This window comes from Leuresthes tenuis, unplaced genomic scaffold (assembly GCF_036924035.1).
Source record: "Leuresthes tenuis unplaced genomic scaffold, fLeuTen1.0.hap1 SCAF_18, whole genome shotgun sequence".
NCBI lineage: Eukaryota > Metazoa > Chordata > Actinopteri > Atheriniformes > Atherinopsidae > Leuresthes > Leuresthes tenuis.
The window spans coordinates 25,442,737-25,457,278 of NW_027325372.1; the positions used below are offsets into that span (position 1 = coordinate 25,442,737).

General features: G+C 43.1%; 5 non-coding genes across 5 annotated transcripts; 3 read left to right on the forward strand and 2 right to left on the reverse strand.

The window, feature by feature from the left end:
• Positions 1–7,862: 7,862 nt before the first annotated feature.
• LOC140276393 (U5 spliceosomal RNA) lies at positions 7,863–7,976 on the reverse strand. Its single transcript, XR_011908991.1, has one exon. It is a non-coding gene; the product is annotated as a U5 spliceosomal RNA (small nuclear RNA).
• A 411-nt stretch (positions 7,977–8,387) lies between these two features.
• On the reverse strand, positions 8,388–8,578 carry LOC140276396 (U2 spliceosomal RNA). The gene has a single exon (XR_011908994.1). It is a non-coding gene; the product is annotated as a U2 spliceosomal RNA (small nuclear RNA).
• Positions 8,579–11,893: 3,315 nt separating this feature from the next.
• On the forward strand, positions 11,894–12,084 carry LOC140276124 (U2 spliceosomal RNA). The gene has a single exon (XR_011908807.1). It is a non-coding gene; the product is annotated as a U2 spliceosomal RNA (small nuclear RNA).
• Positions 12,085–12,495: 411 nt separating this feature from the next.
• On the forward strand, positions 12,496–12,609 carry LOC140275770 (U5 spliceosomal RNA). Its single transcript, XR_011908487.1, has one exon. It is a non-coding gene; the product is annotated as a U5 spliceosomal RNA (small nuclear RNA).
• A 298-nt stretch (positions 12,610–12,907) lies between these two features.
• LOC140276095 (U2 spliceosomal RNA) lies at positions 12,908–13,095 on the forward strand. Its single transcript, XR_011908781.1, has one exon. It is a non-coding gene; the product is annotated as a U2 spliceosomal RNA (small nuclear RNA).
• Positions 13,096–14,542: the final 1,447 nt, after the last annotated feature.

Consider the following 14,542-nt stretch of genomic DNA (forward strand, 5'->3'; position numbering starts at 1 on the left):
GCTTAAAATATATGTAGAAATGGGTACATATGAAGGACAAAGCAGTGTTAACTTAGTTTGAGTGAAGGAATTCATTTTATACATAAAATCCCAAATCATGCAGAACGTATGAAAAGAAGCTTATTCTCGGATTCCTGATCCTTCAGTTTTGCTCTTTCTTCTACTGCAAAATACAATGTTGTTTTTTGTTGAAGTCGATCTAGACATTGATAAATATGAAGGAAAAAGCAGTTTTAACTTGGTTTGAGTGAATGAATTCATTTTATACATAAAATCCGAAATCGTGCAGAACTCATGAAAATAAGCTTATTCTCGGATTCCTAAAACTTTTGATTTGCTCTTTCTTTTATTGCAAAGTACAACGTTGTTTTTTTGTTTAAATCTATCGAGACATTGATAAATATGAAGGTAAAAGCTGTTTTAACATAGTTTGAGTGAAGGAATTAATTTTATAGATAAAATCCCAAACCATGCAGAACTCCTCAGGGGGCGTATGGCTTAATCACAAGTGTGGCTCTTTCTCATTCAGGGTAGTATGAGGAAGTTTATGCTTGAAATATATGTAGAAATGGGTACATATAAAGGACAAAGCAGTGTTAACTTAGTTTGCGTGAAGAAATTCATTTTATACATAAAATCCGAAATCGTGCAGAACTCATGAAAATAAGCTTATTCTCGGATTCCTAAAACTTTTGATTTGCATTTTCTTTTACTGCAAAGTACAACGTTGTTTTCTGTTGAAATCTATCTAGACATTGATAAATACCAGCCGAAACTCTGCTGCCGCTTTTGATAGTTTATGGTTGGGCATTCTTACCTTTTCTTACCCGCTTTTTACAAATTATGATCTTACATTCACACCTACTTGCAGTCGAACACCTTCTCATCCACTTATGATCATGTGCGGTTGGGCTTTCGCACCTTTTCTTACCCATTTTTCAGTAATTATGGGTGGACATTCAGACCTTCTTGCAGCCGAAAACCTCCGCTCCTCTTTTGATCATACATTGTCGGGCATTCACACCTTGTCTTACCCGCTTTTTACAAACTTTAGTCGGACATTCAAACCTTCTTGCAGCTGAACCACCTCCGCTCCCTGTTTTGATCATATATGGTCTGGCAATAGTACCTTTTCTTACCCGTTTGTGAGTAATTATGGCTGGACATTCACACCTACTTGCAGCCGAACACAACCTCTCCCGCTTTTGATGATATATGGTCCGGCATTCTTACCTTTTCTAACACATTTTTCAGCAATTATGGTTGGACATTCACACCTACTCACAGACGAACACCTCCGCTCCCACATTTGATAGTGTATAGTCGGGCATTCTCACCCTTTCTCAACAGCTTTTTGCAAATTATGATCTGATATTCACACCTACTTGCAGTCGAACAGCTCTGCTCCCGCTTTTGATTATGTTTGGTTGGATATTCGAACATTTTCTTAACTGCTTTTTACAAACTTTGGTCGGACGTTCACACCGTCTTGCAGCCGAACACCTCCGCTTCCGCTTTTGATGGTATATAGTCGGGCATTCGAGCCTTTTCTTACCCACCTATTACTTACTATGGTTGGACATTCAAACCTTCTTGTAGCCGAACACATCCGCTCCTGCTTTTGATGATGTATGATTTGGCATTCGCACCTTTTCTTACCCATTTTTCAGTAATTTTTGGTCGGACATTCACACCTTCTTGCACCTGAACACCTCTGCTCCCACTTTTGATGGTGTATAGTCGGGCTTTCGAGCCTTTTCTTCCCCGATTTTTACAAATTATGGTTGGACATTCAGACCTTGCAGCCGAAAACCTCCGCTCCCTCTTTTGATCATACATTGTCGGGCATTCGCCCCTTGTCTTAAACGGTTTTTACAAACTTTAGTCAGACATTCACACCTTGCAGCTGAACCACCTCCATTCCCTGTTTTGATCATGTGTGGTCTGGAAATACTACCTTTTCTTCCCCCGTTTGTGAGTAATTATGGCTGGACATTCACACCTACTTGCAGCCGAAAAACCACCTCTCCCGCTTTTGATGATGTATTGTCCGGCATTCTAGTCTTTTCTATCACATTTTTCAGCAATTATGATCTGACATTCACACCTACTTGCAGTCGAACAGCTCTGCTCCCGCTTTTGATTATGTTCGGTTGGATATTCAAACCTTTTCTTAACTGCTTTTTACAAACTTTGGTCGGACGTTCACACCTTCTTGCAGCCGAACACCCCCGCTTCCGCTTTTGATGGTATATATTCGGGTATTCGAACCTTCTCTTACCCGCTTTTTACAAACCATGGTTGGACTTTCATACCTTCTTGTAGCTGAACAACTCCACTCCTGCTTTTGATGATTTATGGTTGGACATTCGCATCTTTTCCTACCCATTTTTCAGTAATTATGGGTGGATATTCACATCTTCTTGCAGCTGAACACCTCCTCTCCCGCTAATGATCATGTAAGGTTTGATATTCGAAAATTTTCTTTCATGTTTTAAAGCAATTATTAATGGACATTCACACCTACTTGCAGCCGAACACCACCTCTCCCGCTTTTGATGATGTATGGACCGGCATTCTTACCTTTTCTAACACATTTTTCAGCAATTATGGTTGGAGAATCACACCTACTCACAGCCGAACAACTCCGCTACCGCATTTGATGGTGTATAGTCGGGATTTCTCACCCTTTCTCATCAGCTTTTTGCAAATTATTCTCTGACATTCACACCTACTTGCAGTCGAACAGCTCTGCTCCCGCTTTTGATTATGTTTGGTTAGATATTCGAACCTTTTCTTAACTGCTTTTTTACAAACTTTGGTCCGACGTTCACACCTTCTTGCAGCCGAACACCTACGCTTCCGGTTTTGATAGTGTATATTCGGGCATACGAACCTTTTCTTACCCGCTTTTTACAAACCATGGTCGGACTTTCACACCTTCTCTTAGCTGAACAACTCCGCTCCCTCTTTTGATTGTGTACAGTCGGGTATTTTAACCTTTTCTTACCCGCTTTTTACAAACTATGATCGGACATTCACACCGTCTTACAGCGGAACACCTCCGCTCCCTCTTTTGATGGTGTATGTTCGGGCATTCGAACCTTTTCTTACCCGCTTTTTACAAACCAGGGTCGGACTTTCACACCTTTTAGTAGCCGAACAACTCCGCTCCCGCTATTGATTGTGTACAGTCGGGTATTTTAACCTTTTCTTATCCGCTTTTTACCAACTATGGTTGGACATTCACACCTTCTTACAGCAGAACACCTCTGCTCCCTGTTTTGATTATGTATGGTTTGACATTCGCACCTTCTCTCACCCGCCTTTTACTATGGTCGGCCATTCACAGCTTCCTCTCCACCATACTTGTATGGTGGGATATTCACACCAACTTGCATCCGAAGACCTCCGCCCCCACTTTTGTTGATATTTAGTCGGTCATTCGCACCTTACCCGCTTTTGGCAAACTATGGCCTTCTTGCAGCCAAACACCTCTGATCTCGCTTTTGATGATGTAAGGTTGGGCATTCAGACCTTGCTTCACCTGCTTTTCACCAAATATAGTCGGACATTCACACCCACTTGCATCCGAAGACCTCCGCCCCAAATTTTGTTGATATTTAGTCGGACATTCGCACCTTACCCGCTTTTGGCAAACTATGGCCTTCTTGCAGCCAAACACCTCTGATCTCGCTTTTGATGATGTAAGGTTGGGCATTCAGACCTTGCTTCACCTGCTTTTCACCAAATATAGTCGGACATTCACACCTTCTTGCAGCCGAACACTTCCGCTCCACCTTTTAGTGTTCTATCACACCTTTTTTTCACCGCATTTTATACATTATGGTTGGAAATTTTCAACCACTCTCATCCGAAGACCTCTCCTCCCGCTTTTGTTAATATATTTGAACTTTAGTCGGACATTCAAACCTTCTTGCAGCTGAACCACCTCCGCTCCCTGTTTTGATCATATATGGTCTGGCAATAGTACCTTTTCTTACCCGTTTGTGAGTAATTATGGCTGGACATTCACACCTACTTGCAGCCGAACACAACCTCTCTCGCTTTTGATGATGTATGGACCGGCATTCTTACCTTTTCTAACACATTTTTCAGCACTTATGGTTGGAGATTCACACCTACTCACAGCCGAACAACTCCGCTCCCGCATTTGATGGTGTATAGTCGGGCATTCTCACCCTTTCTCATCAGCTTTTTGCAAATTATGATCTGACATTCACACCTACTTGCAGTCGAACAGCTCTGCTCCCGCTTTTGATTATGTATGGTTGGATATTCGAACCTTTTCTTAACTGCTTTTTACAAACTTTGGTTGGACGTTCACACCTTCTTGTAGCCGAACACATGCACTCCTGCTTTTGATGATGTATGGTTGGGCATTCGCACCTTTTTTTTACCCATTTTTCAGGTATTATGGGTGGACATTCACACCTTCTTGCAGCTGAACACCTCCTCTCCCACTTATGATCATGTGTGGTTTGATTTTCGAAAATTTTCTTTCATGTTTTCTAGCAATTATTGATGGACATTTAGACCTTCTTGCAACTGAACACCACCTCTCCCGATTTTGATTATGTATGGACCGGCATTTTTACCTTTTCTAACACATTTTTCAGCAATTATGGTTGGAGATTCACACCTACTCACAGCCGAACAACTCCGCTACCGCATTTGATGGTGTATAGTCGGGCATTCTCACCCTTTCTCATCAGCTTTTTGCAAATTATGATCTGACATTCACACCTACTTGCAGTCGAACAGCTCTGCTCCCGCTTTTGATTATGTATGGTTGGATATTCGAACCTTTTCTTAACTGCTTTTTACAAACTTTGGTTGGACGTTCACACCTTCTTGTAGCCGAACACATGCACTCCTGCTTTTCATGATGTATGGTTGGGCATTCGCACCTTTTTTTTACCCATTTTTCAGGTATTATGGGTGGACATTCACACCTACTTGCAGTCGAACAGCTCTGCTCCCACTTTTGATTATGTTTGGTTGGATATTCGAACCTTTTCTTAACTGCTTTTTACAAACTTTGGTCGGACGTTCACACCTTCTTGCAGCCGAACACCTCCGCTTCCGCTTTTGATGGTATATATTCGGGCATTCGAACCTTGTCTTACCCGCTTTTTACCAACTATGGTCGGACATTCGCACCATCTTACAGCGGAACACCTCCGCTCCCTCTTTTGATGGTGTATGTTCTGGCATTCGCACCTTTTCTTACCCGCTTTTTACAAACTATGGTCGGACATTCAAACCTTCTTGTAGCCAAACATATCCACTCTTGCTTTTGTTGATGTATGGTTGGGCATTCGAACCTACTTGTTGCCCGCTTTTCATTAATTATGGGTGGACATTCACACCTACTTGCAGCCGAACACCTCGGCTTCCACTTTTGATGGTGTATATTTTTGCATTCGAACCTTTTCTTACCCGCTTTTTACAAACCATGATCGGACTTTCACACCTTCTTTTAGCCGAACAACTCCGCTCCCGCTATTGATTGTGTAGAGTCGGGTATTTTAACCTTTTCTTACCCGCTTTTTACCAACTATGGTCGGACATTCACACCTTCTTACAGCGGAACACCTCCGCTCCCTCTTTTGATGGTGTATGTTCTGGCATTCGAACCTTTTCTTACCCACTTTTTACAAATTATGCTCGGACATTCACACCTTCTTGCAGCGAAACACCTCCGCTCCCTCTTTTGATTGTGTATGTTCGGGCATTCGAACCTTTTCTTACCCGCCTTTTACAAACTATGGTCGGACATTCAAACCTTCTTGTGGCCGAACACATCCACTTCTGCTTTTGATGATGTATAGTTGGGCATTCACACCTTTTCTTACCCATTTTTCAGTAATTATTGGTGGACATTCAGACCTTCTTGCAGCTGAACACCTCTGCTCCCGCTTTTGATGGTGTATAGTCGGGCTTTCGAGGCTTTTCTTCAACGGTGTTTACAAATTGTGGTTGGAAATTCAGACCTTGCAGCCAAACACCTCCGCTCCCTCTTTTGATCATACATTGTCGGGCATTCGCACCTTGTCTTACCCGCGTTTTACAAACCATGGTCGGACATTCACAGCTTCCTCTCCACCATACTTGTATGGTGGGATATTCACACCCACTTGCATCCGAAGACCTCCGCCCCCACTTTTGTTGATATTTAGTCGGTCATTCACACCTTACCCGTTTTCTTGCAGCCAAACACCTCTGATCTCGCTTTTGATGATGTAAGATTGGGCATTCAGACCTTGCTTTTCCTGCTTTTCACCAACTATAGATGGACATTCACACCTTCTTGCAGCCGAACACTTCCGCTCCACCTTTTAGGTTTCTATCACACCTTTTTTTTCACCGCATTTTATAGATTATGGTTGGAAATTCTCAACCACTCATCCGAAGACCTCTCCTCCCGCTTTTGTTAATATATTTGAACTTTAGTCAGACATTCACACCTACTTGCAGCCGAACACCACCTCTCTAGCTTTTGATGATGTATGGTCCGGCATTCTTACCGTTTATAACACATTTTTCAGCAATTATGGTAGGACATTCACACCTTCTTGCAGCTGAACACCTCCTCTCCCACTTATGATCATGTGCGGATTGATTTTCGAAAATTTTCTTTCATGTTTTCTAGCAATTAATGATGGACATTTAGACCTTGCAGCTGAACACCTCCGCTCCCGCTTTTGATCATACATTGTCAGGCATTCGAACCTTGTCTTACCCGCTTTTTACAAACTTTAGTCAAACATTCACACCTTTTTGCAGCCGAACACAGTTTTTTGCAGCCGAATTTGGGCATTCGAACCTTTTCATACCCACTTTTTACCAACTATGGTCGGACATTCACACCGTCTTACAGCGGAACACCTCCGCTCCCTCTTTTGATGGTGTATGTTCGGGCATTCGAACCTTTTCTTACCCGCTTTTTACAAACTATGCTCGGACATACAAACCTTCTTGTAGCCGAACACATCCACTCCTGCTTTTGATGATGTATGGTTGGGCATTCGAACCTACTTGTTGCCCGCTTTTCATTAATTATGGGTGGACATTCACACCTTGTCGCAGCCAAACACCTCCGCTCCCTGTTTTGATCAAGTATGGTTGGACATTCGCACCTTTTCTCACCCGCTTTTTGCAAACTATGGTCGGCCATTCACAGCTTCCTCTCCACCATACTTGTATGGTGGGATATTCACACCCACTTGCATCCGAAGACCTCCGCCCCCACTTTTGTTGATATTTAGTCGGTCATTCGCACCTTACCCACTTTTGGCAAACTATGGCCTTCTTGCAGCCAAAAACCTCTGATCTCGCATTTGATGATGTAAGGTTGGATATTCAGACCTTGCTTCACCTGCTTTTCACCAAATATAGTCGGACATTCACACCTTCTTGCAGCCGAACACTTCCGCTCCACCTTTTAGTTTTCTATGGGGCATTCACACCTTTTTTTGCATCGCATTTTATAAAAACACCACAGGAACACCGTATTGAGGCTTTGTTCTGACCGCTCATTCGGTGTCGCGTTTCTTTCAAGCAATTCTCCTGGTTAGCCCGCACTCGGCTCGCTTCCAGAGCCGTGTTAAAGTCTACTTCGCATTCCGCACCTCCGCCCACCCGCTGCACTGAGCACTCTTCAGCCCTTTTAAATGGTATAACTTTACACTACCGCACGCTCCAGCGAGCACCATTCAAGCAACAACTTTGCACTCCAGCTTCGAACATCGGCACAGTCGCAACAAGTAAGGCGACTCTACTCAGAGAAGTCACTCTGCACAGTAACAAGATTTCTTTTGCACAGACAGAAAGGGCTTCACCCGCAAAGGTAAAGCCTGCCAAAAATAGAAACAATTCATTAGTGCTGCTCTCCACGGAAGTCTTTAGTAAAAGGCGAAAGACTTGTACATTATGAAGAGAAACCAGAGTACGATTATCCATCACTGCGGGAGCAGGGCATCAGGCTAGTTGGCATAGCCACCTTCCCCATGGTGAGCTTTGCTTGGTTGAGACGCTTGATCCCCCCCCTTGCTCCTCAGCTGACCAAGTAGGAACAATCGGGCCCTGTTCGATGGCTGCCTTGTCTTTTACTCTGTGCAAAAGACAAGGCAGCCACAAACAACACGGGAACACCGTATTGAGGCTTTGTTCTGACCGCTCATTCGGTGTCGCGTTTCTTTCAAGCAATTCTCCTGGTTAGCCCGCACTCGGCTCGCTCCCAGAGCCGTGTTAAAGTCTACTTCGCATTCACTCTCTTTTCTCAGCAGACAAAAAGAAAGTTTCATCTTGGGCTCCCTGAAACTTCCATCCTGCACCGCTGTTTGCTTTTTCACAAGAGCAGAGGAGAGCGCACCATTCCCAGCGGCACTGCAGTACCGGGTCGATGCTTGGAGTGAACGGAGCAAGCTCCTTTTTTAACTCCTATTGATAAAAATCCATTTAATATGTAGTCCTCGCATAGAGGACACATCAGACATTAAACTGATAAGAACAGATACTACACTTGATCTTAGCCAAAAGGCCGAGAAGCGATAACTGTCCACTGGTTCACGTCCGAGGGCCCTTCCTGGCACCATGCGCACTTGTAGCGGTGTTCTTTTTATGGCCATAGTGTCACTTTGCACCTCCGCCCACCCGCTGCACTGAGCACTCTTCAGCCCTTTTAAATGGTATAACTTTACACTACCGCACGCTCCAGCGAGCACCATTCAAGCAACAACTTTGCACTCCCAGCTTCGAACATCGGCACAGTCGCAACAAGTAAGGCGACTCTACTCAGAGAAGTCACTCTGCACAGTAACAAGATTTCTTTTGCACTGACAGAAAGGGCTTCATCCGCAAAGGTAAAGCCTGCCAAAAATAGAAACAACTCATTAGTGCTGCTCAACATTGTACTTTGCAGTAAAAGAAAGAGCAAATCTAAAGATTCAGGAATCCGAGAATAAGCTTACTTCCATGAGTTCTTCACGATTTCGGATTTTGCTATAAAATGAATTCCTTCACTCAAACTAAATTAAAACTGCTAAACCGCGAATCTGTTACATGCAAGGCAGATGTCAAATTCACCGAAATAGGATCTAAGGGTATTTGGCCAATCGAGCTGTAGCAGCTTTGGTAAAAGAGTATAAGTTGAAGAGTTTGTGAATAAAGGTGTGCGCACACATAGTGAGTTGTAGGAAAATAGGCAGGGAGCAATGCCGGCTGGGGTATAGGTTCTTGTATGTTGTCTGACTGTTTGATTTGAATGTGTTGTGTAAGTGTCCTGTTGAATGTTACATGTTTGGGCTTTGACACGCTTCACTGTGGTTGTTAACTGTGTGGTGTGTCCTGAAATGTTATATGTTTGGGCTGTGTGACATGCTTAATGCTTTTCAGTAGCAACCCACTTATTCATATATAGCAACTGACAACATAAGAAGTCCGGACATACTTTGATAGTAGTTGTAGAAGTATCCTTATTGATAATAGATAAACTAATTCATAGTGATAGAACAGTAGATGAACAGGTGCCTGCACATGTCTCATGAAAATAAAATGGGTGTATGATTGCTGACGGCAGAGCAATACTGCCAAACTTATGAGTTCTTGTGGCAAACTTGATTCAGTGTCTTGACGTGTATACGCTGTTTCGCTGACTTGTCACAAGAAACAAAGTGTGTTTGATAAGATCCGACCATTTTATTACAGGAGGATCAGTATGTATGGATTCTGATGTGACTGATAAACCCATTCGTATCTTAAGCATAATCTAACAACGCCCTGGCACACAATCAAAAAAAAAAAGAGAGAGCGGTTTTGTGTCCCCACAGTCCATAATGTAGAAAAGAGAGAAAAAAGCCTTTCTGATTTGGTGTGTGTGCTCACAGTGCAGAGTGTAGAGAAAAGAGAGAAAAGAAAGCCGTTTTGGTGTCACGGGTGTTTTGACTTACACACACACATTTCTGAATTGAGAAAGGAAATTATTTTAGAGGAAGCACTAGAGTTTAGATCCCACATTTGTTGATAGGTATTCATTTAATTTTTCTTTTAATCAGTTTTAAAGTGAATACTAACTGAGAAATGAAAAAGGTGAAGAGTTTAGAAGCTTGGTTCAAGAGCAAAACTTGGTTTATGATCAGCTGAGTCTCTAAACAGAACAGCAAAGGGCTTCATCGAACATTTAAAAAAGATTCAGATTGTTAGAATATCCAGAATTTATAGGAATGGTGGTGATTACTCTTATTTTCTAGAATGGAAATAACTGCACCATGTCTGTTTTATGAATTTAAGGGGCTAAAAAGTTTTGTTCTCGTTTTTCTATGATTAACCGAATGTATGTGAGAGTCCAAAGAGACAGAAGGGTTACGGCCGAGCGCTGGACCTTCCAAAAAAGATGAGACAGGCTGGACTCGTGCCATACTAGTTAAGACCTGCCAGTGGATAACAGGTTCTTTAAACTCACACAAACTCACACACGTTCGCACACATACACCCATACACACACACATTCTTGAACTTGCTGCAAGATTAAACCTTTGCATTAACTGACTCCAGCAACTCTGAGTCTCATTGAGAGACTTTTCTCAACAATTGGGTCCTCAAACCAGATCTCAACGTTTTTTCCGCTGTCCAGGGTCGGAGCTGAAACCGTGCACGGGGGAGTCCAGTACTCCTAATGAAAGACCCCCTGCTGAATTGCGGTAATTAGGGGCCAGTGTCCACTGAAAGGGGGAAAAAGGGACGAGATCGTACTTTTGAATCAATGGCCAGAAGCCATTGGCAGTGCAGGCATCAACAATAATGGTGTTATTTCACCCATTAACACTTAAGGTACCTCATGCAGTGGCTGTGATATGGTTACTTAACAAAATATCTTTACCAGACATCTCTCCTACATAACAGTTCTTCTTTCACAGCCACACCTTGTTGTCGAGAGATGTGCTACACTTAATCCATCCACACTGCTACCTACCCCACAGATGGAAAGCCTCATGATTGCATGTCAGAAATAACCATCAGTGTTTTACCCAGGCCAGACTTAACTGATATACGTTATGAAAATGCAGAAATAACTATATTTATTCAACAGATCAAGGAAAAAAACCCTGATGGCACAAATGCTACAGGATTTGCAGTAGTAACAGAAACTGAAGTTTTCTTAAAACAACCACTACCAAAAAATTACTCTGTTCAAGCAGTCGAATTGGTAGCTTTAACTGAAGCTTGTAAATTAAATAACAAAAAGGTTGTTAACGTTTACACTGACAGTCAGTATGCCTTCTCAACTGTACATGTGTTAACACAGCATTGGAAAAACAGGTATGTTGACATCCACAGCTAAATGTATAAACTACAAATATTTTAGCATTATGAGATGTTATTCAATTGCCATCTACAATAGACTCGTATGAATGACCGGAAGGAAAACCATACTGCCAAAGAATTTGTATAAATATGCTGCAGTATTGAGCCACGGACCATGTCATGTCTCAACAGGAGTGATGGAAGCAATAATGAACAAGGTTTTTACAGCATATGGTTTTACTAATTATTGAATTTTTTTTTTAGAATAAATAAATGAATAAAGTTTTGTCTAGCAGGTCAAATATGTACAAAATACATTCCACAGGGCAATCTAAGACCAAAACGAAGATAATTCCCTAAGCCAGTGTATCTTTTTCAACATATTTGTTTGAATTTCATTATTTCATTATTGTGTAGATTTCATTGAACTAAATTAATGTTAAGGGAAACGATTCTGCTCAGTGACAACAGAGGTTTTTACCAAACGGTCTGAAATATTTCCACGTGCATAAGCAGATGCACATTGTGCCAGGAAGGGCCCTCGGACGTGAACCAGTGGACAGTTATCGCTTCTCTGCCTTTTGGCTAAGATCAAGTGTAGTATCTGTTCTTATCAGTTTAATGTCTGATATGTCCTCTATGCGAGGACTACATATTAAATGGATTTTTATCAATAGGAGTTGAAAAAGGAGCTTGCTCCGTTCACTCCAAGCATCGACCCGGTACTGCAGTGCCGCTGGGAACGGTGCGCTCTCCTCTGCTCTTGTGAAAAAGCAAACAGCGGTGCAGGATGGAAGTTTCAGGGAGCCCAAGATGAAACTTTCTTTTAATCTGCTGAGAAAAGAGAGTGAATGCGAAGCAGACTTTAACACGGCTCTGGGAGCGAGCCGTGTGCGGGCTAACCGGGAGAATTGCTTGAAAGAAATGCGACACCGAATGAGCGGTCAGAACAAAGCCTCAATACGGTGTTCCCGTGTTGTTTGTGGCTGCCTTGTCTTTTGCACAGAGTAAAAGACAAGGCAGCCATCGAATAGGGCCAGATTGTTCCTACTTGGTCAGCCGAGGAGCAAGGGGGGGTAGCAAGCGTCTCAACCAAGAAAAGCTCACCATGGGGAAGGTGGCTATGCCAACTAGCCTGATGCCCTGCTCCCGCAGTGATGGATAATCGTACTCTGGTTTCTCTTCATAACGTACAAGTCTTTCGCCTTTTACTAAAGACTTCTGTGGAGAGCAGCACTAATGAATTGTTTCTGTTTTTGGCAGGCTTTACCTTTGGGGGTGAAGCCCTTTCTGTCTGTGCAAAAGAAATCTTGTTAATGTGCAGAGTGACTTCTCTGAGTAGAGTCGCCTTACTTGTTGGGACTGTGCCGATGTTCGAAGCTGGAGTGCAAAGTTGTTGCTTGAATGGTGCTCGCTGGAGCGTGCGGTAGTGTAAAGTTATACCATTTAAAAGGGCTGAAGAGTGCTCAGTGCAGCGGGTGGGCGGAGGTGCAAAGAGACACTATGGCCATAAAAAGAACACCGCTACAAGTGCGCATTGTGCCAGGAAGGGCCCTCGGACGTGAACCAGTGGACAGATATCGCTTCTCGGCCTTTTGGCTAAGATCAAGTGTAGTATCTGTACTTATCAGTTTAATATGTGATATGTCTATGGAAGGACTACATATTAAATGGATTTGTATCAATAGGAGTTGAAAAAGGAGCTTGCTCCGTTCACTCCAAGCATCGAACCGGTACTGTAGTGCCGCTGGGAACGGTGCGCTCTCCTCTGCTCTTGTGAAAAAGCAAACAGTGGTGCAGGATGGAAGTTTCAGGAAGCCCAAGATGAAACTTTCTTTTAGTCTGCTGAGAAAAGAGAGTGAATGCGAAGTAGACTTTAACACGGCTCTGGGAGCGAGCCGAGTGCGGGCTAACCAGGAGAATTGCTTGAAAGAAACGCGACACCGAATGAGCGCTCAGAACAAAGCCTCGGTGTTCCTGTGGTGTTTTTATAAAATGCGGTGAAAAAAAAGGTGCGAATGCCCCATAGAAAACTTAAAGGTGGAGCGGAAGTGTTCGGCTGCAAGAAGGTGTGAATGTCCGACTATATTTGGTGAAAAGCAGGTGAAGCAAGGTCTGAATGCCCAACCTTACATCATCAAAAGCGAGATCAGAGGTTTTTGGCTGCAAGAAGACCATAGTTTGCCAAAAGCGGGTAAGGTACGAATGACCGACTAAATATCAACAAAAGTGGGGGCGGAGGTCTTCGGATGCAAGTAGGTGTGAATATCCCACCATACAAGTATGGTGGAGAGGAAGCTGTGAATGGCCGACCATAGTTTGCAAAAAGCGGGTGAGAAAAGGTGCGAATGTCCAACCATACATGATCAAAACAGGGAGCGGAGGTGTTTGGCTGCGACAAGGTGTGAATGTCCACCCATAATTAATGAAAAGCGGGCAACAAGTAGGTTCGAATGCCCAACCATACATCATCAAAAGCAGGAGTGGATGTGTTCGGCTACAAGAAGGTTTGAATGTCCGAGCATAGTTTGTAAAAAGCGGGTAAGAAAAGGTTCGAATGCCCGAACATACACCATCAAGAGAGGGAGCGGAGGTGTTCCGCTGTAAGACGGTGTGAATGTCCGACCATAGTTGGTAAAAAGTGGGTATGAAAAGGTTCGAATGCCCAAATTCGGCTGCAAAAAACTGTGTTCGGCTGCAAAAAGGTGTGAATGTTTGACTAAAGTTTGTAAAAAGCGGGTAAGACAAGGTGCGAATGCCTGACAATGTATGATCAAAAGCGGGAGCGGAGGTGGTCAGCTGCAAGAAGGTCTAAATGTCCATCATTAATTGCTAGAAAACATGAAAGAAAATTTTCGAAAATCAATCCGCACATGATCATAAGTGGGAGAGGAGGTGTTCAGTTGCAAGAAGGTGTGAATGTCCTACCATAATTGCTGGAAAATGTGTTAGAAACGGTAAGAATGCCGGACCATACATCATCAAAAGCTAGAGAGGTGGTGTTCGGCTGCAAGTAGGTGTGAATGTCTGACTAAAGTTCAAATATATTAACAAAAGCGGGAGGAGAGGTCTTCGGATGAGTGGTTGAGAATTTCCAACCATAATCTATAAAATGCGGTGAAAAAAAAGGTGTGATAGAAACCTAAAAGGTGGAGCGGAAGTGTTCGGCTGCAAGAAGGTGTGAATGTCCGTCTATAGTTGGTGAAAAGCAGGA